The sequence below is a fragment of the Lampris incognitus genome, chromosome 12, assembly GCF_029633865.1.
Source record: "Lampris incognitus isolate fLamInc1 chromosome 12, fLamInc1.hap2, whole genome shotgun sequence".
Lineage (NCBI taxonomy): Eukaryota > Metazoa > Chordata > Actinopteri > Lampriformes > Lampridae > Lampris > Lampris incognitus.
The window spans coordinates 5891002-5913408 of NC_079222.1; the positions used below are offsets into that span (position 1 = coordinate 5891002).

The 22407-nt window shown below is 48.9% G+C and overlaps 1 protein-coding gene and 13 non-coding genes across 14 annotated transcripts in view; 1 reads left to right on the forward strand and 13 right to left on the reverse strand.

Annotated features, from left to right (window-relative positions):
- Position 1: 1 nt before the first annotated feature.
- Positions 2-120, reverse strand: LOC130122222 (5S ribosomal RNA). Its single transcript, XR_008811141.1, has one exon. It is a non-coding gene; the product is annotated as a 5S ribosomal RNA (ribosomal RNA).
- Positions 121-895: 775 nt separating this feature from the next.
- On the reverse strand, positions 896-1014 carry LOC130122213 (5S ribosomal RNA). Its single transcript, XR_008811133.1, has one exon. It is a non-coding gene; the product is annotated as a 5S ribosomal RNA (ribosomal RNA).
- A 746-nt stretch (positions 1015-1760) lies between these two features.
- Positions 1761-1879, reverse strand: LOC130122317 (5S ribosomal RNA). Its single transcript, XR_008811227.1, has one exon. It is a non-coding gene; the product is annotated as a 5S ribosomal RNA (ribosomal RNA).
- A 772-nt stretch (positions 1880-2651) lies between these two features.
- On the reverse strand, positions 2652-2770 carry LOC130122223 (5S ribosomal RNA). Its single transcript, XR_008811142.1, has one exon. It is a non-coding gene; the product is annotated as a 5S ribosomal RNA (ribosomal RNA).
- Positions 2771-3545: 775 nt separating this feature from the next.
- On the reverse strand, positions 3546-3664 carry LOC130122215 (5S ribosomal RNA). Its single transcript, XR_008811135.1, has one exon. It is a non-coding gene; the product is annotated as a 5S ribosomal RNA (ribosomal RNA).
- A 746-nt stretch (positions 3665-4410) lies between these two features.
- On the reverse strand, positions 4411-4529 carry LOC130122318 (5S ribosomal RNA). The gene has a single exon (XR_008811228.1). It is a non-coding gene; the product is annotated as a 5S ribosomal RNA (ribosomal RNA).
- Positions 4530-5301: 772 nt separating this feature from the next.
- On the reverse strand, positions 5302-5420 carry LOC130122224 (5S ribosomal RNA). Its single transcript, XR_008811143.1, has one exon. It is a non-coding gene; the product is annotated as a 5S ribosomal RNA (ribosomal RNA).
- Positions 5421-6195: 775 nt separating this feature from the next.
- LOC130122217 (5S ribosomal RNA) lies at positions 6196-6314 on the reverse strand. The gene has a single exon (XR_008811136.1). It is a non-coding gene; the product is annotated as a 5S ribosomal RNA (ribosomal RNA).
- Positions 6315-13831: 7517 nt separating this feature from the next.
- Positions 13832-13950, reverse strand: LOC130122196 (5S ribosomal RNA). Its single transcript, XR_008811117.1, has one exon. It is a non-coding gene; the product is annotated as a 5S ribosomal RNA (ribosomal RNA).
- Positions 13951-14725: 775 nt separating this feature from the next.
- On the reverse strand, positions 14726-14844 carry LOC130122269 (5S ribosomal RNA). Its single transcript, XR_008811185.1, has one exon. It is a non-coding gene; the product is annotated as a 5S ribosomal RNA (ribosomal RNA).
- Positions 14845-15590: 746 nt separating this feature from the next.
- Positions 15591-15709, reverse strand: LOC130122320 (5S ribosomal RNA). The gene has a single exon (XR_008811230.1). It is a non-coding gene; the product is annotated as a 5S ribosomal RNA (ribosomal RNA).
- Positions 15710-16481: 772 nt separating this feature from the next.
- On the reverse strand, positions 16482-16600 carry LOC130122296 (5S ribosomal RNA). The gene has a single exon (XR_008811207.1). It is a non-coding gene; the product is annotated as a 5S ribosomal RNA (ribosomal RNA).
- Positions 16601-17375: 775 nt separating this feature from the next.
- LOC130122308 (5S ribosomal RNA) lies at positions 17376-17494 on the reverse strand. Its single transcript, XR_008811218.1, has one exon. It is a non-coding gene; the product is annotated as a 5S ribosomal RNA (ribosomal RNA).
- Positions 17495-21788: 4294 nt separating this feature from the next.
- Positions 21789-22407, forward strand: part of epb41l4a (erythrocyte membrane protein band 4.1 like 4A) — a 36777-nt gene continuing 36158 nt past the window's right edge. Inside the window, 1 exon segment of the mRNA XM_056291182.1 lies at positions 21789-22256. The gene's annotated coding sequence lies outside the window, so the exon portion shown is untranslated.

Sequence of the window (22407 nt, forward strand, 5' to 3'; positions counted from 1 at the left end):
AGGCTTACAGCACCTGGTATTCCCAGGCGGTCTCCCATCCAAGTACTAACCAGGCCCGACCCTGCTTAGCTTCCGAGATCGGACGAGATCGGGCGTTATCAGGCTGGTATGGCCGTAAGCCGTTGAGCCGGAGCCTTGCAGCTCTTTTATAGAAGAGTTGGCCGCCGACCTTCCTCTTTCTGTCGTCAGCTTGGTTCACCAGTTTCATCTTATGACAAACTCCATCACATCCTATGGCTTTTGCTGCCCAAGGAGTCACGTGTGAAATGTCAGAATATGACTTAAAGCTAACTAAGGTACAGCCATTGAGAAGACTTTTCACTGGTTTTTGACCCAAATGTTTGTCTGGTTTTACCTATACGTCAGATTTTTCAGTTGGAATTCAGTAAAAGAAAATCAACGTACTTTGCGATGATCGTAGGGCGTGTTAGGGTTTGTGGAGGACCCCAAGCGCACGACACCAGACAGAGATGGGGTTGGCCGAAAACTGGCGATCGACAGTCAAGATGTGGTTGGAAACAGCAATACTGTAGCGAATTCGGGAGACAACGCAACCACAGGAACTGCCGCGGCCGGGACGCGAACCCGTGTCGCCCGCACCGCACGAGACATCGCTAACCGCTAGACTAAAGGGTCAGACCCGCCAGCCAGCGTGTCTTCTTATCCATGCACGTTACAATACTTTGCCTTTCTTTCTTTCTTTCCTTTTCCTCCCCCTTCTCTTGCTCCCTTTCTTCTCTTCTCCTCCCTTCTTCCCCTTTCTTCCCCATCTTTACCTGGACGAATGTCCCCCGGCACAACGGGCGCGTGGGAGGCCACCAAACTTAAGCCCAGCCCTGACGAGCTGATTGGCTGCCGGCGCGGGCTGGGAGAGCCGTAACAGGGCGGCATAAAAGGCTTACAGCACCTGGTAATCCCAGGCGGTCTCCCATCCAAGTACTAACCAGGCCCGAGCCTGCTTAGCTTCCGAGATCGGACGAGATCGGGCGTTATCAGGCTGGTATGGCCGTAAGCTGTTGAGCCGGAGCCTTGCAGCTCCTTTATAGAAGAGTTGGCCGCCGACCTTCCTCTTTCTGTCGTCAGCTTGGTTCACCAGTTTCATCTTATGACAAACTCCATCACATCCTATGGCTTTTGCTGCCCAAGGAGTCACGTGTGAAATGTCAGAATATGACTTAAAGCTAACTAAGGTACAGCCATTGAGAAGACTTTTCACTGGTTTTTGACCCAAATGTTTGTCTGGTTTTACCGATACGTCAGATTTTTCAGTTGGAATTCAGTAAAAGAAAATCAACGTACTTTGCGATGATCGTAGGGCGTGTTAGGGTTTGTGGAGGACCCCACGCGCACGACACCAGACAGAGATGGGGTTGGCCGGAAACTGGCGATCGACAGTCAAGATGTGGTTGGAAACAGCAATACTGTAGCGAATTCGGGAGACAACGCAACCACAGAAACTGCCGAGGCCGGGACGCGAACCCGTATTGCCCGCACCGCAGGAGGCATCGCTAACCGGTCGACTAAAGGGTCAGACCCGCGAGCCAGCGGCCAGCGTGTCTTCATGCACGTTACAATACTTTTCCTTTCTTTCTTTCCTTTTCCTCCCCCTTCTCTTCCTCCCTTTCTTCTCTTCTCCTCCCTTCTTCCCCATCTTTACCTGGACGAATGTCCCTCAGCACAACGGGCGCGTGGGAGGCCACCAAACTTAAGCCCAGCCCTGACGAGCTGATTGGCTGCCGGCGCAGAGCCGTAACATAAAAGGCTTACAGCACCTGGTATTCCCAGGCGGTCTCCCATCCAAGTACTAACCAGGCCCGAGCCTGCTTAGCTTCCGAGATCGGACGAGATCGGGCGTTATCAGACTGGTATGGCCGTAAGCCGTTGAGCCGGAGCCTTGCAGCTCCTTTATAGAAGAGTTGGCCCCCGACCTTCCTCTTTCTGTTGTCTGCCTGTTTCACCAGTTTCATCTTATGACAAACTCCATCACATCTTGTCGCTTTTGCTGTCCAAGGAGTCACGTGTGAAATGTCAGAATATGACTTAAAGCTAACTAAGGAACAGCCATTGAGAAGACTTTTCACTGGTTTTTGACCCAAATGTTTGTCTGGTTTTACCTATACGTCAGATTTTTCAGTTGGAATTCAGTAAAAGAAAATCAACGTACTTTGCGATGATCGTAGGGCGTGTTAGGGTTTGTGGAAGACCCCAAGCGCACGACACCAGACAGAGATGGGGTTGGCCGGAAACTGGCGATCGACAGTCAAGATGTGGTTGGAAACAGTCATACTGTAGCGAATTCGGGGGACAACGAAGCCACAGAAACTGCCGCAGCCGGGAAGCGAACCCGTGTCGCCCGCACCGCAGGAGGCATCGCTAACCGCTCGACTAAAGGGTCAGACCCGCGAGCCAGCGGCCAGCGTGTCTTCATGCACGTTACAATACTTTTCCTTTCTTTCTTTCCTTTTCCTCCCCCTTCTCTTCCTCCCTTTCTTCTCTTCTCCTCCCTTCTTCCCCTTTCTTCCCCATCTTTACCTGGACGAATGTCCCCCGGCACAACGGGCGCGTGGGAGGCCACCAAACTTAAGCCCAGCCCTGACGAGCTGATTGGCTGCCGGCGCGGGCTGGGAGAGCCGTAACAGGGCGGCATAAAAGGCTTACAGCACCTGGTATTCCCAGGCGGTCTCCCATCCAAGTACTAACCAGGCCCGACCCTGCTTAGCTTCCGAGATCGGACGAGATCGGGCGTTATCAGGCTGGTATGGCCGTAAGCCGTTGAGCCGGAGCCTTGCAGCTCTTTTATAGAAGAGTTGGCCGCCGACCTTCCTCTTTCTGTCGTCAGCTTGGTTCACCAGTTTCATCTTATGACAAACTCCATCACATCCTATGGCTTTTGCTGCCCAAGGAGTCACGTGTGAAATGTCAGAATATGACTTAAAGCTAACTAAGGTACAGCCATTGAGAAGACTTTTCACTGGTTTTTGACCCAAATGTTTGTCTGGTTTTACCTATACGTCAGATTTTTCAGTTGGAATTCAGTAAAAGAAAATCAACGTACTTTGCGATGATCGTAGGGCGTGTTAGGGTTTGTGGAGGACCCCAAGCGCACGACACCAGACAGAGATGGGGTTGGCCGAAAACTGGCGATCGACAGTCAAGATGTGGTTGGAAACAGCAATACTGTAGCGAATTCGGGAGACAACGCAACCACAGGAACTGCCGCGGCCGGGACGCGAACCCGTGTCGCCCGCACCGCACGAGACATCGCTAACCGCTAGACTAAAGGGTCAGACCCGCCAGCCAGCGTGTCTTCTTATCCATGCACGTTACAATACTTTGCCTTTCTTTCTTTCTTTCCTTTTCCTCCCCCTTCTCTTGCTCCCTTTCTTCTCTTCTCCTCCCTTCTTCCCCTTTCTTCCCCATCTTTACCTGGACGAATGTCCCCCGGCACAACGGGCGCGTGGGAGGCCACCAAACTTAAGCCCAGCCCTGACGAGCTGATTGGCTGCCGGCGCGGGCTGGGAGAGCCGTAACAGGGCGGCATAAAAGGCTTACAGCACCTGGTAATCCCAGGCGGTCTCCCATCCAAGTACTAACCAGGCCCGAGCCTGCTTAGCTTCCGAGATCGGACGAGATCGGGCGTTATCAGGCTGGTATGGCCGTAAGCTGTTGAGCCGGAGCCTTGCAGCTCCTTTATAGAAGAGTTGGCCGCCGACCTTCCTCTTTCTGTCGTCAGCTTGGTTCACCAGTTTCATCTTATGACAAACTCCATCACATCCTATGGCTTTTGCTGCCCAAGGAGTCACGTGTGAAATGTCAGAATATGACTTAAAGCTAACTAAGGTACAGCCATTGAGAAGACTTTTCACTGGTTTTTGACCCAAATGTTTGTCTGGTTTTACCGATACGTCAGATTTTTCAGTTGGAATTCAGTAAAAGAAAATCAACGTACTTTGCGATGATCGTAGGGCGTGTTAGGGTTTGTGGAGGACCCCACGCGCACGACACCAGACAGAGATGGGGTTGGCCGGAAACTGGCGATCGACAGTCAAGATGTGGTTGGAAACAGCAATACTGTAGCGAATTCGGGAGACAACGCAACCACAGAAACTGCCGAGGCCGGGACGCGAACCCGTATTGCCCGCACCGCAGGAGGCATCGCTAACCGGTCGACTAAAGGGTCAGACCCGCGAGCCAGCGGCCAGCGTGTCTTCATGCACGTTACAATACTTTTCCTTTCTTTCTTTCCTTTTCCTCCCCCTTCTCTTCCTCCCTTTCTTCTCTTCTCCTCCCTTCTTCCCCATCTTTACCTGGACGAATGTCCCTCAGCACAACGGGCGCGTGGGAGGCCACCAAACTTAAGCCCAGCCCTGACGAGCTGATTGGCTGCCGGCGCAGAGCCGTAACATAAAAGGCTTACAGCACCTGGTATTCCCAGGCGGTCTCCCATCCAAGTACTAACCAGGCCCGAGCCTGCTTAGCTTCCGAGATCGGACGAGATCGGGCGTTATCAGACTGGTATGGCCGTAAGCCGTTGAGCCGGAGCCTTGCAGCTCCTTTATAGAAGAGTTGGCCCCCGACCTTCCTCTTTCTGTTGTCTGCCTGTTTCACCAGTTTCATCTTATGACAAACTCCATCACATCTTGTCGCTTTTGCTGTCCAAGGAGTCACGTGTGAAATGTCAGAATATGACTTAAAGCTAACTAAGGAACAGCCATTGAGAAGACTTTTCACTGGTTTTTGACCCAAATGTTTGTCTGGTTTTACCTATACGTCAGATTTTTCAGTTGGAATTCAGTAAAAGAAAATCAACGTACTTTGCGATGATCGTAGGGCGTGTTAGGGTTTGTGGAAGACCCCAAGCGCACGACACCAGACAGAGATGGGGTTGGCCGGAAACTGGCGATCGACAGTCAAGATGTGGTTGGAAACAGTCATACTGTAGCGAATTCGGGGGACAACGAAGCCACAGAAACTGCCGCAGCCGGGAAGCGAACCCGTGTCGCCCGCACCGCAGGAGGCATCGCTAACCGCTCGACTAAAGGGTCAGACCCGCGAGCCAGCGGCCAGCGTGTCTTCATGCACGTTACAATACTTTTCCTTTCTTTCTTTCCTTTTCCTCCCCCTTCTCTTCCTCCCTTTCTTCTCTTCTCCTCCCTTCTTCCCCTTTCTTCCCCATCTTTACCTGGACGAATGTCCCCCGGCACAACGGGCGCGTGGGAGGCCACCAAACTTAAGCCCAGCCCTGACGAGCTGATTGGCTGCCGGCGCGGGCTGGGAGAGCCGTAACAGGGCGGCATAAAAGGCTTACAGCACCTGGTATTCCCAGGCGGTCTCCCATCCAAGTACTAACCAGGCCCGACCCTGCTTAGCTTCCGAGATCGGACGAGATCGGGCGTTATCAGGCTGGTATGGCCGTAAGCCGTTGAGCCGGAGCCTTGCAGCTCTTTTATAGAAGAGTTGGCCGCCGACCTTCCTCTTTCTGTCGTCAGCTTGGTTCACCAGTTTCATCTTATGACAAACTCCATCACATCCTATGGCTTTTGCTGCCCAAGGAGTCACGTGTGAAATGTCAGAATATGACTTAAAGCTAACTAAGGTACAGCCATTGAGAAGACTTTTCACTGGTTTTTGACCCAAATGTTTGTCTGGTTTTACCTATACGTCAGATTTTTCAGTTGGAATTCAGTAAAAGAAAATCAACGTACTTTGCGATGATCGTAGGGCGTGTTAGGGTTTGTGGAGGACCCCAAGCGCACGACACCAGACAGAGATGGGGTTGGCCGAAAACTGGCGATCGACAGTCAAGATGTGGTTGGAAACAGCAATACTGTAGCGAATTCGGGAGACAACGCAACCACAGGAACTGCCGCGGCCGGGACGCGAACCCGTGTCGCCCGCACCGCACGAGACATCGCTAACCGCTAGACTAAAGGGTCAGACCCGCCAGCCAGCGTGTCTTCTTATCCATGCACGTTACAATACTTTGCCTTTCTTTCTTTCTTTCCTTTTCCTCCCCCTTCTCTTGCTCCCTTTCTTCTCTTCTCCTCCCTTCTTCCCCTTTCTTCCCCATCTTTACCTGGACGAATGTCCCCCGGCACAACGGGCGCGTGGGAGGCCACCAAACTTAAGCCCAGCCCTGACGAGCTGATTGGCTGCCGGCGCGGGCTGGGAGAGCCGTAACAGGGCGGCATAAAAGGCTTACAGCACCTGGTAATCCCAGGCGGTCTCCCATCCAAGTACTAACCAGGCCCGAGCCTGCTTAGCTTCCGAGATCGGACGAGATCGGGCGTTATCAGGCTGGTATGGCCGTAAGCTGTTGAGCCGGAGCCTTGCAGCTCCTTTATAGAAGAGTTGGCCGCCGACCTTCCTCTTTCTGTCGTCAGCTTGGTTCACCAGTTTCATCTTATGACAAACTCCATCACATCCTATGGCTTTTGCTGCCCAAGGAGTCACGTGTGAAATGTCAGAATATGACTTAAAGCTAACTAAGGTACAGCCATTGAGAAGACTTTTCACTGGTTTTTGACCCAAATGTTTGTCTGGTTTTACCGATACGTCAGATTTTTCAGTTGGAATTCAGTAAAAGAAAATCAACGTACTTTGCGATGATCGTAGGGCGTGTTAGGGTTTGTGGAGGACCCCACGCGCACGACACCAGACAGAGATGGGGTTGGCCGGAAACTGGCGATCGACAGTCAAGATGTGGTTGGAAACAGCAATACTGTAGCGAATTCGGGAGACAACGCAACCACAGAAACTGCCGAGGCCGGGACGCGAACCCGTATTGCCCGCACCGCAGGAGGCATCGCTAACCGGTCGACTAAAGGGTCAGACCCGCGAGCCAGCGGCCAGCGTGTCTTCATGCACGTTACAATACTTTTCCTTTCTTTCTTTCCTTTTCCTCCCCCTTCTCTTCCTCCCTTTCTTCTCTTCTCCTCCCTTCTTCCCCATCTTTACCTGGACGAATGTCCCTCAGCACAACGGGCGCGTGGGAGGCCACCAAACTTAAGCCCAGCCCTGACGAGCTGATTGGCTGCCGGCGCAGAGCCGTAACATAAAAGGCTTACAGCACCTGGTATTCCCAGGCGGTCTCCCATCCAAGTACTAACCAGGCCCGAGCCTGCTTAGCTTCCGAGATCGGGCGTTATTTTTTTTTTTTTTTTTTTTTGTCTTTTATTATGAAAATATATTTTTGGGAACAAAAATACATTTTTGATTGCATGTATTGTCCATCAATTCCACATTGTTACATTTGTTTTACACTTTGTTTGGCTTACACAAGATAGTATCCGTCTCTCTTTATACATAAAATAAAGCCATGCTTTCCAAATCGTCAACTTAAATCAGCGCTTTGGAATCAGAACAGAAAATGAAACAAATCAGCCCTTTTGAACAAACCTTAGACTGTGTTTTTGAAAGAAAGTGACATTAAAACACCACTTTGAGATTTTAAATGACACACATTCCACATTAAACAGAATGATCCCATCCTCCCCTTAACTTCAATAAAACATAACAGAGAAAGTTAAAAGAAAACCGTAACGCGTCTTTAACTCTGTTTATATTTACACTTCCAATAATCATCATTTTCCGTTCACATCATTTCAGACTTTTTCCTCCCCTCCCTCCCTCCCTCACCAGTTCCACACAATCTCCCCCCTCCTGTTGAGGGAGAGGAGATGGCTGTCTCTGATGAAGAGCCGGGTGAAGTCCGCATCGCCGTGCGTCAGTCTGTAATGTGTTTGTTTTTTGACCATGTTTTTGAAAATGTTCCAAACCGGGATGATTCTGTGTTCAAAGTGCGCAATGTTCCGACGTGATTTGACGGCCCACCGGGCGTGACTTAAGAGGAATTTGCACAGCGCTGCGTTCTTCACCCTGCTCTTCTCCCACACTCCAAACACAAAGAATACATCCCACGAATCCCCGCTGTCCCAAATTAATCCCAGTTTGTTGACTAAGCACTTTTTCAGGGTTTCAAAGAAGCTCGCCAGCTCCGAGCAGTGGCGGTACATGTGCAATAGTGTTTCAGGCAGCAGGCCACAGACGTCGCACTCCCTGCCGACCCCCTTGTCAAATTGGTGCAGAATAACGTTCGTGAACACTTTGTTGTGTCGGATTTTGTAGTCGTTGTCTTCTGCCTCAATGCTGTTCCCTCTCACCCTCCATTGTCCCCAGATTTGTCCCACATTCAAATTGGGCATAACTTTGCCCCAGAACGGCAGAGAGGTCGGACGTTGCGACGCCTGTGCCAGAAACTTTCCATAGATCTGTTTGCTTGTCAACCTGTGTATACTCCTCCACTCTCCTCCTTGCTCCACCAACATGGCTGGGAGCTTCCCCTCTCTGTTCTGTACCACTCTCCGCTCTATGGTTGTCCGCCATTCTTTTGGGATGCTTTCCTTTAAGTCGTTATAATAGCTTGTTGTCTCCGTAATTTTGGCCTCATAGTTTATCTCCTTTATACTGTCATATATGGCTTGGGGGGGGAGAAAACCCGGCATCAGTTCATACATGACGTCCTTCAACTGGACCAAACCTGCTGTTAACATGTCATTATTACATAGAAGCTTACCTGTCTTTTGAATTTTCTTATTTAGAAAGATTGGCATTTCTCTGATGACGTTTACCGAGTCACATGCATAGTCTATATGCTTTAGAAATTCCGCGTGAGCGGACAGGACTTCTCTATAGAAACCTGGAAGCCCCGCCATCATCGGTCGCTTTAGTTGCATCAGCAGCACAAAATCACCTATGTGAAATACCTTGTTTATGAAGTAAGCCATCAGGCTTTTCCAGCCGTGGGCTGTGGAGTCACACAGATATTTTTGCACAGTTTTGATCCTGAACGCCCTTTTTTTGCTTTCTATATCTACTAATTGAAGTCCTCCGTCTCTGTACTTACTTATTAATGTTTTTCGTGCTATTTTACTTACTTTTGCCCTCCACAAAAAATTGGTTATAATTTCATTTATTCTGTTTAATACCCATAAGGGTAGTTCTATAACTGCTAATGTATAGTTTAGTTTTGACAATATTAAGTTGTTTAGAACCACTACTCTACCTTTGAGTTTTAGGTCTCTCAGTTTCCAATAATTTAGACATTTTTCTATTTTACTAATAATTTCCGTCCATGACAGATCACGAGCTGCCACTACATCTTTACCGATGTAGGTACCTAGAATTTTTATATGCTTGCTTTGTATTTTAAAAGGTGTGGTCTCCTGCTGAGGCTCAGCCATGTTAATGAACATGATTTCTGACTTACCTACATTTATGCGGGAGCCAGAGGCTCGACCGTACATGTTTATTACTGCCATTGCTCTCTCTATGCTTGCCATGTCCTTTACTGTTAGGGTGGTGTCATCAGCAAATTGCTGGACGACACAGGATCCTCCCCCTGGTAACTCAATACCTCTAATACCCTTGTCTTGTTTTAATAGAATTCCTAGTGGCTCTGCTATTATTGTGTACAGGATTGAGGATAGTGGACAGCCTTGTCTGACCGACCTTTCCAGAGGAAACGCATCAGTGGTTGCACCGTTGCATTTGACCTTACCTGTAGCTTTGCTATATAATAATTTTACCCAAGTTAGAAATCTGTCTCCAAAACCTACCTTCTCCAGTACATTAAACATAAATTGATGCTCTACTCGGTCAAAGGCTTTATTGAAGTCAATGGCCAGAAGGACACCTGCTTGATCTGTCTCTTTTAAATACTCCACCACATCTCTTATGGTGCGTACTGTGTCAGTGACTTCTCTCCCTGGCACACTATAAGCCTGGGTGGCTTCTATTATTGTATGTAATATTTGTTTGACTCTGTTTGCCAATATTTTCATTAGTATTTTGTAGTCATTGTTCAACAGAGTAATGGGCCTATAATTTGTTAGTTTATTCTTCTCCCCTTTCTTAAAAATTAAAGTGATCAAGCCTAGAGTCATTGACTCCGGTACCTTCTGTTCTTTTTCCATTGTTTTATACAATTTCAGTAGTGTTGGTTTGAGCGTGTTGCAGAAAGCTTTATAGAAGTTTGCCGTCAACCCATCACTACCTGGGCTTTTATTTGACATCATTTGATTTATTGCACACTCTATATCTTCCTCAGTTAATTCCTGTTCACACGCTGATTTATCCTCATCATTTAATTTAGCAGTCATCTCTTCCAATATGTCATTTGTAGCTTGTATGTCTGAACTCTCAGTTTTAAACAAGTCACTATAAAAAGTTTGTACTGTTTCCAGAATGTCTACGAAATTGGTCACTACTTTACCTTCTTTATTTTTGATTTCTTGCAAATAACACTGATTTTGTTTCCTTTTTTCCAAGTTGAGGAAAAAAGCTGTACTTTTCTCCCCTTCTACTGCATATTGAGCACGGCTCCTCACTATAGCACCTTCACATTTTATCCTTTCAATTTCATTTATTTCATTTTGAATATTCACAAGCCTTTCAACATTGACAACCGGTTGTGCATTTAATTTAGCAATTGTATTTCTTAATGATCTTTCTTTTTCTCTAGTTTTAAAGTTCAATCTTTTCGCAAACTGAATACTTTTTTGTTTAATTCTCACTTTTAATTTCTCCCACCCCTCTATGATATTTTCCCCAAACTCAGGCTGTGAACATTCAAATGAGATCAATTTAGAGATACAGTCAACATAATCCCTTCTGTTCAGCAGGCTAGCATTAAGGTGCCACACGCCTCCCCCCCTCCCCCTCCTTTTACCCCCCATTCCCACACGCAGGATGGCATGATCACTAATGAAATTTAAACAATAGCGCACAGTATCGAAAAGGTCGATCTGCGGTTTCTTGACTAAACAAAAATCAATCCGACTTTGCCGTACAGTGTCCATTTGTGGCTGTACTCTCGAGTACTCTCGTGTTATGGGATTTCTGGTTCTCCATAAATCACAGAAATTATTCTTGGCCATAAACAGATTCAGGGCCGCTCTAGAACAGTCGTGTTTATAGCTACCGTTATCGCTAATGTCAAGCCTGCTCATCTTGACATTGAAATCCCCAACTATGATGTCACAGTCTTTAGCTATGATATTCAATTCTCGAAAGAAAGAAGACCTGTCCCCCTCGTGGTTGGGCGCATAAATGTTCAGTAATTTGTAGACAGTGTCTTCAAAAACAAAGCCCACTTTAACCCACCTCCCCCCAATGTCTTTGTCTATTAGAGTGGCATCAGCCTCAATGTGGCTACTCACCATGATGCTTACTCCTCGTGCCCGCTGAGTCCCATGGCTTGAAAAGTAGGATCCAGGCCACCTTTTCTTGCACTGAGTTTCACAGTCAGTGTCCCAGTGGGTTTCTTGGAGACAGATTATTTCTGCATCACACATTTTTACGACTTTAGTGAACTTGTCCATGTCACGTAGTCCACGTACGTTGAATGATGCTATTTTGACCATGGTGAGTGGGAAAGACAGAGAAAAATAATCCCCAAACAAAAAACATGATGCACACCCTTTTCAGTCCATTATTATTTACCCCTCTTAGTCTTGCCCTTTCTGCTTGTTCCCTCTTCCCTCCCCTTACTAACTCCATCCCATTCCGAAGCCTTAGGGTTCGGCTGTCGTCTCTCACTCCCCTGCCCGTGTAGAGGCCCTCTCTGCCCGGGCTGCCCGCAAGGCAAGGACGCCAGGCTGGCCGAGCTGCCCTCCCTCTGGTTGCTGCGGCTCCTGTCCCCTGATGTTGTTACAGCCTGACCCCTCAACGACCCGTGCGCCAGAGTGGAGACGCTCGTCGGCATCCTCCCCACCCTCTCAGAGGCCGCAGTCAAACCGCCGCTTCCTCTTTTCTCCTCCTCCTCCTCTTCCTCCTCGACCTCGCTCTCCTCCTCCATCTCATGGCGTGCAGCTGACTGGGGCCCCTCTGCTTCGCCATCAGTCGCAATGCCATCAGGATGATCTCCTGTCTCCGTCTCTTCTGCCCCGTCCTCCACTCCCTCGCCGGTGTCCCTCTCTGTCTCCTCTTTGGGATCTGCTCCAGGCATGGCTGCGCATTCTCGTGCGTAGTGTCCGATCTCCCCGCACTTGAAGCACTTGAACTCCGGGCACTCCCGTAGGATGTGTCCGGGCTGGAGGCACAGCCTGCAAACTTTAGATTGATTATCGTGCAGCACTCTGAAGTATTCAATCCCTTCCAGCGTCTCAAATTTGGTGCTGTAAGGTAAAGAGGAGACATTTTCATTGAAACGGACTTTGAGGAATCTCGTCCCGTCAAAAACGTCCGTCCCGGCCCAGTTCCTCCGCTTGATAGGAGACACCGGCTCCACGCCCCACTGCTTCAGTTTAGTAACAATTTGATTGTCGGTGACATACAGGGGAAGGTTCAAAAAGGAGACGATCCTGGTGTCCCTCGTAACTTCCGATGCCACCACTCTGGAGTTTCTAATCTTGAAGCCGTCCAGCAGTCTTGTTTTCCCTTTCGGGTTACTCATCGTGAGCTCCCATCGCTTGTCGCTTTTCGACCTGCAGCCCAATACTCTCCCACACGTGTTGTCAACCGCACGCAGAAGCTCCATCATGGAGATTTTGTCTTCTCCCTCCACGTCCACATTAACCACCAGGTCTCTGTCCATCTCTCTCCCTTCCCCCTCCCTCCCCGCCGCTTCCGCTGCGACCGCCGTCTCTTTCACCAACCCCATTGCTGTGGCCCCTCCACCTCGTCTCTCTTTTCGTTTCTCCGCTCGACTCTCCACCACCACAAATTCTCCTCTCTCCCCCTTCTCCATCACGCTTTCTGCCTCAGTGGGATTCGCGTCCTGCTGGGGCTTCTTTGTTTCCGCCGCCATACCTCCATTTTGTTTGTCCGTCTGCCCGTCGTCGTAAGTCTTGTCCGGTCCGAGTGTCCTTGCCGTCTGTGCCATTTTCGTGCTTCTAAAGCCACAAAAGTTTCCCCCGTGCAGCAGAAAGCTGCTGGGGGGGAGTTAGAAACGTGATTTTCAGAGACTGCTCTCGTTTCCCCGTCGATTTAATGTCTTTTTCGTCCGCTCCGCCGCCACCACGCCAACCCGGAAGTTATCAGAGTGGTATGGCCGTAAGCTGTTGAGCCGGAGCCTTGCAGCTCCTTTATAGAAGAGTTGGCCGCCGACCTTCCTCTTTCTGTCGTCAGCTTGGTTCACCAGTTTCATCTTATGACAAACTCCATCACATCCTATGGCTTTTGCTGCCCAAGGAGTCACGTGTGAAATGTCAGAATATGACTTAAAGCTAACTAAGGTACAGCCATTGAGAAGACTTTTCACTGGTTTTTGACCCAAATGTTTGTCTGGTTTTACCTATACGTCAGATTTTTCAGTTGGAATTCAGTAAAAGAAAATCAACGTACTTTGCGATGATCGTAGGGCGTGTTAGCGTTTGTGGAGGACCCCACGCGCACGACACCAGACAGAGATGGGGTTGGCCGGAAACTGGCGATCGACAGTCAAGATGTGGTTGGAAACAGCAATACTGTAGCGAATTCGGGAGACAACGCAACCACAGAAACTGCCGAGGCCGGGACGCGAACCCGTATTGCCCGCACCGCAGGAGGCATCGCTAACCGCTCGACTAAAGGGTCAGACCCGCGAGCCAGCGGCCAGCGTGTCTTCATGCACGTTACAATACTTTTCCTTTCTTTCTTTCCTTTTCCTCCCCCTTCTCTTCCTCCCTTTCTTCTCTTCTCCTCCCTTCTTCCCCTTTCTTCCCCATCTTTACCTGGACGAATGTCCCCCGGCACAACGGGCGCGTGGGAGGCCACCAAACTTAAGCCCAGCCCTGACGAGCTGATTGGCTGCCGGCGCGGGCTGGGAGAGCCGTAACAGGGCGGCATAAAAGGCTTACAGCACCTGGTATTCCCAGGCGGTCTCCCATCCAAGTACTAACCAGGCCCGAGCCTGCTTAGCTTCCGAGATCGGACGAGATCGGGCGTTATCAGGCTGGTATGGCCGTAAGCCGTTGAGCCGGAGCCTTGCAGCTCTTTTATAGAAGAGTTGGCCGCCGACCTTCCTCTTTCTGTCGTCAGCTTGGTTCACCAGTTTCATCTTATGACAAACTCCATCACATCCTATGGCTTTTGCTGCCCAAGGAGTCACGTGTGAAATGTCAGAATATGACTTAAAGCTAACTAAGGTACAGCCATTGAGAAGACTTTTCACCAATTTTTGACCCAAATGTTTGTCTGGTTTTACCTATACGTCAGATTTTTCAGTTGGAATTCAGTAAAAGAAAATCAACGTACTTTGCGATGATCGTAGGGCGTGTTAGGGTTTGTGGAGGACCCCAAGCGCACGACACCAGACAGAGATGGGGTTGGCCGAAAACTGGCGATCGACAGTCAAGATGTGGTTGGAAACAGCAATACTGTAGCGAATTCGGGAGACAACGCAACCACAGGAACTGCCGCGGCCGGGACGCGAACCCGTGTCGCCCGCACCGCAGGAGACATCGCTAACCGCTAGACTAAAGGGTCAGACCCGCCAGCCAGCGTGTCTTCTTATCCATGCACGTTACAATACTTTTCCTTTCTTTCTTTCTTTCCTTTTCCTCCCCCTTCTCTTGCTCCCTTTCTTCTCTTCTCCTCCCTTCTTCCCCTTTCTTCCCCATCTTTACCTGGACGAATGTCCCCCGGCACAACGGGCGCGTGGGAGGCCACCAAACTTAAGCCCAGCCCTGACGAGCTGATTGGCTGCCGGCGCGGGCTGGGAGAGCCGTAACAGGGCGGCATAAAAGGCTTACAGCACCTGGTATTCCCAGGCGGTCTCCCATCCAAGTACTAACCAGGCCCGAGCCTGCTTAGCTTCCGAGATCGGACGAGATCGGGCGTTATCAGGCTGGTATGGCCGTAAGCTGTTGAGCCGGAGCCTTGCAGCTCCTTTATAGAAGAGTTGGCCGCCGACCTTCCTCTTTCTGTCGTCAGCTTGGTTCACCAGTTTCATCTTATGACAAACTCCATCACATCCTATGGCTTTTGCTGCCCAAGGAGTCACGTGTGAAATGTCAGAATATGACTTAAAGCTAACTAAGGTACAGCCATTGAGAAGACTTTTCACCAATTTTTGACCCAAATGTTTGTCTGGTTTTACCTATACGTCAGATTTTTCAGTTGGAATTCAGTAAAAGAAAATCAACGTACTTTGCGATGATCGTAGGGCGTGTTAGCGTTTGTGGAGGACCCCACGCGCACGACACCAGACAGAGATGGGGTTGGCCGGAAACTGGCGATCGACAGTCAAGATGTGGTTGGAAACAGCAATACTGTAGCGAATTCGGGAGACAACGCAACCACAGAAACTGCCGAGGCCGGGACGCGAACCCGTATTGCCCGCACCGCAGGAGGCATCGCTAACCGCTCGACTAAAGGGTCAGACCCGCGAGCCAGCGGCCAGCGTGTCTTCATGCACGTTACAATACTTTTCCTTTCTTTCTTTCCTTTTCCTCCCCCTTCTCTTCCTCCCTTTCTTCTCTTCTCCTCCCTTCTTCCCCATCTTTACCTGGACGAATGTCCCTCAGCACAACGGGCGCGTGGGAGGCCACCAAACTTAAGCCCAGCCATGACGAGCTGATTGGCTGCCGGCGCAGAGCCGTAACATAAAAGGCTTACAGCACCTGGTATTCCCAGGCGGTCTCCCATCCAAGTACTAACCAGGCCCGAGCCTGCTTAGCTTCCGAGATCGGACGAGATCGGGCGTTATCAGACTGGTATGGCCGTAAGCCGTTGAGCCGGAGCCTTGCAGCTCCTTTATAGAAGAGTTGGCCCCCGACCTTCCTCTTTCTGTTGTCTGCCTGTTTCACCAGTTTCATCTTATGACAAACTCCATCACATCTTGTCGCTTTTGCTGTCCAAGGAGTCACGTGTGAAATGTCAGAATATGACTTAAAGCTAACTAAGGAACAGCCATTGAGAAGACTTTTCACTGGTTTTTGACCCAAATGTTTGTCTGGTTTTACCTATACGTCAGATTTTTCAGTTGGAATTCAGTAAAAGAAAATCAACGTACTTTGCGATGATCGTAGGGCGTGTTAGGGTTTGTGGAAGACCCCAAGCGCACGACACCAGACAGAGATGGGGTTGGCCGGAAACTGGCGATCGACAGTCAAGATGTGGTTGGAAACAGTCATACTGTAGCGAATTCGGGAGACAACGAAGCCACAGAAACTGCCGCAGCCGGGAAGCGAACCCGTGTCGCCCGCACCGCAGGAGGCATCGCTAACCGCTCGACTAAAGGGTCAGACCCGCGAGCCAGCGGCCAGCGTGTCTTCATGCACGTTACAATACTTTTCCTTTCTTTCTTTCCTTTTCCTCCCCCTTCTCTTCCTCCCTTTCTTCTCTTCTCCTCCCTTCTTCCCCTTTCTTCCCCATCTTTACCTGGACGAATGTCCCCCGGCACAACGGGCGCGTGGGAGGCCACCAAACTTAAGCCCAGCCCTGACGAGCTGATTGGCTGCCGGCGCGGGCTGGGAGAGCCGTAACAGGGCGGCATAAAAGGCTTACAGCACCTGGTATTCCCAGGCGGTCTCCCATCCAAGTACTAACCAGGCCCGAGCCTGCTTAGCTTCCGAGATCGGACGAGATCGGGCGTTATCAGGCTGGTATGGCCGTAAGCCGTTGAGCCGGAGCCTTGCAGCTCTTTTATAGAAGAGTTGGCCGCCGACCTTCCTCTTTCTGTCGTCAGCTTGGTTCACCAGTTTCATCTTATGACAAACTCCATCACATCCTATGGCTTTTGCTGCCCAAGGAGTCACGTGTGAAATGTCAGAATATGACTTAAAGCTAACTAAGGTACAGCCATTGAGAAGACTTTTCACCAATTTTTGACCCAAATGTTTGTCTGGTTTTACCTATACGTCAGATTTTTCAGTTGGAATTCAGTAAAAGAAAATCAACGTACTTTGCGATGATCGTAGGGCGTGTTAGGGTTTGTGGAGGACCCCAAGCGCACGACACCAGACAGAGATGGGGTTGGCCGAAAACTGGCGATCGACAGTCAAGATGTGGTTGGAAACAGCAATACTGTAGCGAATTCGGGAGACAACGCAACCACAGGAACTGCCGCGGCCGGGACGCGAACCCGTGTCGCCCGCACCGCAGGAGACATCGCTAACCGCTAGACTAAAGGGTCAGACCCGCCAGCCAGCGTGTCTTCTTATCCATGCACGTTACAATACTTTTCCTTTCTTTCTTTCTTTCCTTTTCCTCCCCCTTCTCTTGCTCCCTTTCTTCTCTTCTCCTCCCTTCTTCCCCTTTCTTCCCCATCTTTACCTGGACGAATGTCCCCCGGCACAACGGGCGCGTGGGAGGCCACCAAACTTAAGCCCAGCCCTGACGAGCTGATTGGCTGCCGGCGCGGGCTGGGAGAGCCGTAACAGGGCGGCATAAAAGGCTTACAGCACCTGGTATTCCCAGGCGGTCTCCCATCCAAGTACTAACCAGGCCCGAGCCTGCTTAGCTTCCGAGATCGGACGAGATCGGGCGTTATCAGGCTGGTATGGCCGTAAGCTGTTGAGCCGGAGCCTTGCAGCTCCTTTATAGAAGAGTTGGCCGCCGACCTTCCTCTTTCTGTCGTCAGCTTGGTTCACCAGTTTCATCTTATGACAAACTCCATCACATCCTATGGCTTTTGCTGCCCAAGGAGTCACGTGTGAAATGTCAGAATATGACTTAAAGCTAACTAAGGTACAGCCATTGAGAAGACTTTTCACTGGTTTTTGACCCAAATGTTTGTCTGGTTTTACCTATACGTCAGATTTTTCAGCTGGAATTCAGTAAAAGAAAATCAACGTACTTTGAGATGATCGTAGGGCGTGTTAGGGTTTGTGGAAGACCCCAAGCGCACGACACCAGACAGAGATGGGGTTGGCCGAAAACTGGCGTACTTTAGTCCTCACGCGTAAAAATAGTCAAACACGGGAAGCCAATGAGCGACAAGGAAAACGGAAAGTCCAAGGGGGAAAGCTCGCGGGTAATCCAAAACGGGAACACGGCAGGATCCTTCCACGGGGAAACTTTGTCATCACTATATGTCTCATTTTTAACGCCAAGTACAGCTTTAAATGATGTGAGTAGTTTTTTTAAGTGGTAATGAAAGTAAATGCACATGAATCTTATTGTATGCTTTATATTTGCAGGTTGGATTTTGAAGAGCCGGAGCCTGTGAGCCGACCCATTCATCAAGAGTCTGCCACTGCTGAGCCTGCGAACCCCACCCATTCAGCCAAAGCCTGCCACAGCCAGCGGAGCTACACCGACCCCTTCAGCCAAAGCCTGCCAAGGCCACCGTCATTCGAGCTGCGGTGTCGGGGGCATCTGTGCTCCTGGTGGTTCCTGCACAGCCTCAGGCTCCAAACATCAGTTTTCATGGGCCATCATGCAGTCAGAATTTCACTGTGGTAGCCCCGCCCCCCCGCACCAACAACCAAGCCAGTCATGCCCAACAAGTCGAGGAGGCCATGCAGTGCTTGCCAAGTACCTCAGTGTGGTGGGCAGCGGAAGCGGTACACACCCTCCAGGGAGAAAGCTGCTGGCTGGGAGTAGCCAGAAGATATTCACCTATTGCCCAGTAACTAGGAAATCCACTACTACTGGTTTTGAAGGTGTTGTGTACACGAGCTATGAGCACTTTAAAAGTGTTGTAGACGAGGAACTGGAAAAGAGGAAATAATTAGGCTCACTCTTCTGCTATGGAAGGTGAGGAACGGCCACGGCCAGGGCAGGTGCTGAGCTAAGAGCAAAATCCAAAGTGAAAAGATGAAGCTGTCAATGAAGAGCTGGTCTCGAAACATGTCACGTTAGCAGAAATAAATGCTTTAATTATTTTGAAGAGTCTGCAGTGTCGCGAGCTTCATATTTTCACTGTGGATTTCACTCCTATGCTATGCCTTAATACCTCGATATTGGGCCTCTCTAACTTATTTGTGGCTCAATTTTTCTTTTACATTTTATTTGCAAAGTTCAGTTATTGCACTGTTATTTTAAAGTTATTGCACTGCAAGGTAAGTCCTAGGTAATGTTTAAAAGAGGTGCATAATGTTGTGAAAAGGCTAATTATATTAATCATAGTATAGGTAGTTTAAACAAAGGACAAACATGGGACATTTTAATGTTGAGAAGTGTGGGATTGTCTGTCATTAGGCAAAGCACTCGAGTCAATGTAGTGATGAGGTCAACATGCCAACAGTAACACAGAAAGAAATATTTAAATTTGTATTTTAAAATATATTTTTAATAATATTTGAAGTTGTTAATTTGTTTGCAAAATTGTATTCTGCTTTAACATGTGTGATTTCTTATGGGTCTCTGTAAAATGGAGATTTTTTTAAATGAAACAATAATTTACGGAGAAGAAAAATTCCCACTGTCTGTTTTTTTTCATTTTAATTCTGCTGTTTAAACTGTTAAAATTTGGTGAGTTGATAAGTAATAATAATTTTGTCAATAAAAGATTTGTCAATGTCCGTGTGTTTACTAAATGCAAGTTTAGTATTGTTGAAATGAGATGTCCCCATAATGACTGGAAGTGACCATGACAGGAAGTGTCTTCTGCTTTGGTGCCATACCTCTTATCCTAGGAGATGCTGTCAAAACTATCCAGCAAGCCTCTGGGAATCAGTCCAGTTAGTCAATAAAAATCTGAAGTCTGAGCACGCTTACTTGAATGCGACCTGAAGTGAATGGAATGAAGACTTGTGTGGGAAGGCTGGGTCATCTGGAAACATGAGATTAACCTGAGATTGCCACTCAAAACAATCCAATTGACTGTCTTCTAGATAACAAGTTGTTAGTAAAATGTGCTTATTTGGCATATAATTTAGCACATCATATGATGCAAATATAATAATGGCAATGATACATTTGTCTGTGTTTCTTATTGTGGGGTGTTTACAAAGATGTATTGAAATGAAATTTACATTGCAATCTTTGTAAATGTCAATGTTAATGTCCTGTTAATGGACCTTTCCCTTTTGCTATATGTCATAGAATAACCTTTTCTTCTATGGCATCATTTAGGTAGCCATTTTCTATTTGGAATGTTGAGGTCTCCCTTTTGCCATGTCACAAGCAAAAAATACAGACGAAGCTTGTGAGACATAGCAACAATAACTATGTTGCTATGTCTCACAAGCTAAGTCTGGAATGGTGTAATGATGAGGCAGCATGTAATAATGAACAGAGACTAGATGATGAACTGTTAATACACCACAGTAAGCAAGATTAATTGTTTCCACCTGTAGTCCCCATTTCCTTTCATTAAATAGAAACCTAGATGCTGAGTGTCAAGCAGGGAGGCAATGGGTATCATTTTTAGAGTATTTGGTATGACCCGGTCGGGGAATTCAACCAGCAATCTTCCTGTTTACGGGGCGAGCACTCTAGCACACTGATCCAGCCTAGAGCTGTCATACCTTTCCCTGCCAGGAGATGGAACAAATTCCCCATATGAAGGCATGATATCCCAGGATTTGCTCATCCCAGGACCCCAGGGATATGGACTTGGGGGGGGGGGTCGGTCCTAGTAAGTCCTTATGCGGGGGACAAGGGGGCAAGGAAATAGTCCTAGTCAGTCCTTGTGTGGGGGACAGGGGGTCAAGGAGTTGGTCCTAGTCAGTCCTTATGCGGGGGACAAGGGGTCAAGGAGCTGGTCCTAATCAGTCCTTCTGTGGGAGAAAGGGGATCAAGGAGTCGGTCCTCGTCATTCCTTATGCGGAGGACAAGGGGTCAAGGAGCCGGTCCTAATCAGTCCTTGTGTGGGAGAAAGGGGATCAAGGAGTCGGTCCTAGTCACTACTTATGCGGGGGCCAGGGGGTCAAGGAGTCAGTCCTAGTCAGTCCTTGTGTGGGGGACAGGGGGTCAAGGAGTCGGTCCTAGTCAGTCCTTGTGTGGGGGACAGGGGGTCAAGGAGTCGGTCCTAGTCAGTCCTTATGCGGGGGACAGGGGGTCAAGGAGCCGGTCCTAGCCAGTCCTTATGCGGGGGACAGGGGGTCAAGGAGCCGGTCCTAGCCAGTCCTTGCGCGGGAGGCGGAGTCTGCAGACCAAAACACAACGATAAATAAAACATGCGCACACTAGAAGAATGTTTGCCCTTACAGTGGTTACGCGTGTATTTGAAATCAGTAGTTAAAGTAAAAGCAAAAAGGAAAATACTAAATAAGTAAAACTATCGGTTTATGGGAGTCTGGGGTCTCTGAAAGCAAACATCAAATGAACCAACAACACCCTTCAGCCACCCCCGGTGATCAGTGATTCTTCTCCATCCGCAGCTCAAAACACGTTTTCTAGAAGATACCAACTGTCACGAGGGAAAACAGACGGCCGCATAGCAACGGAAGCGTCAACACAACGGCGACCGCGCGACCGCGCGAGAGCGAGTGAGAAAGAGTGAGAGGAAAAACAAGGGAGAGGAAGGAAGGGAGGAAGGAAGGAAGGAAGGAGCGAGGAAGGAGGAAAGGAGAGGGGAAAGAGAGAAGAGAGGAGCGGGGAGGAGGATGAGACGAGGGCAGAGAGAAAGACCAGCTGCTCCACTTTAAAGCGTCGACAACCTGAGGAGGATCGTTTTAAACTGCTGGGAGTTAGAGGAGGACTTCGGGAAACGGCCAACCGACTCTGCTAGTACTACTGCTAGTACTACTACAACGCCTGCTAGTACTACTGCTAATACTACTGCTAGTACTACTGCTGCAACTACAACGCCTGCTAGTACTACTGCTAGTACTACTGCTGCTACTACAGCGCCTGCTAGTACTACTGCTAGTACTACTGCTGCTACTACAACGCCTGCTAGTACTACTGCTAGTACTACTACAACGCCTGCTAGTACTACTGCTAGTACTACTGCTGCTACTACAACGCCGGCTAGTACTACTGCTAGTACCACTGCTGCTACTACAACGCCTGCTAGTACTACTGCTAGTACTACTACAACGCCTGCTAGTACTGCTGCTGCTACAACGCCTGCTAGTACTACTGCTAGTACTACTGCTGCTACTACAACGCCTGCTAGTACTACTGCTGCTACAACGCCTGCTAGTACTAGTACTACTGCTGCTACTACAACGCCGGCTAGTACTACTGCTAGTACTTCTGCTAAGACACCTGCTACTACTATACTTGGAACTACTGCTCACACGGCCAGTACTGCGCCAGCATGTAGGATCTGATTCGGGGCATAAAAGTTTTTTTTTGTTTTTGTTTTATTTTGCGGACGGACACACGCGGAAGTTATTGACCGGAAACCGCTCGTCCGCACACCAACCCTCCCGTGGCCGGTAAGTGTGTTAGTTTCACGTAGCTCAACTTTGGTGTTTTACTGCACAACACTGTTGTTAGTAGTACGTTTCACTGCGTGACTCTGAAGTAACACACACACACACACACACACACACACACACACAGACAGATAGATAGATAGATAGATAG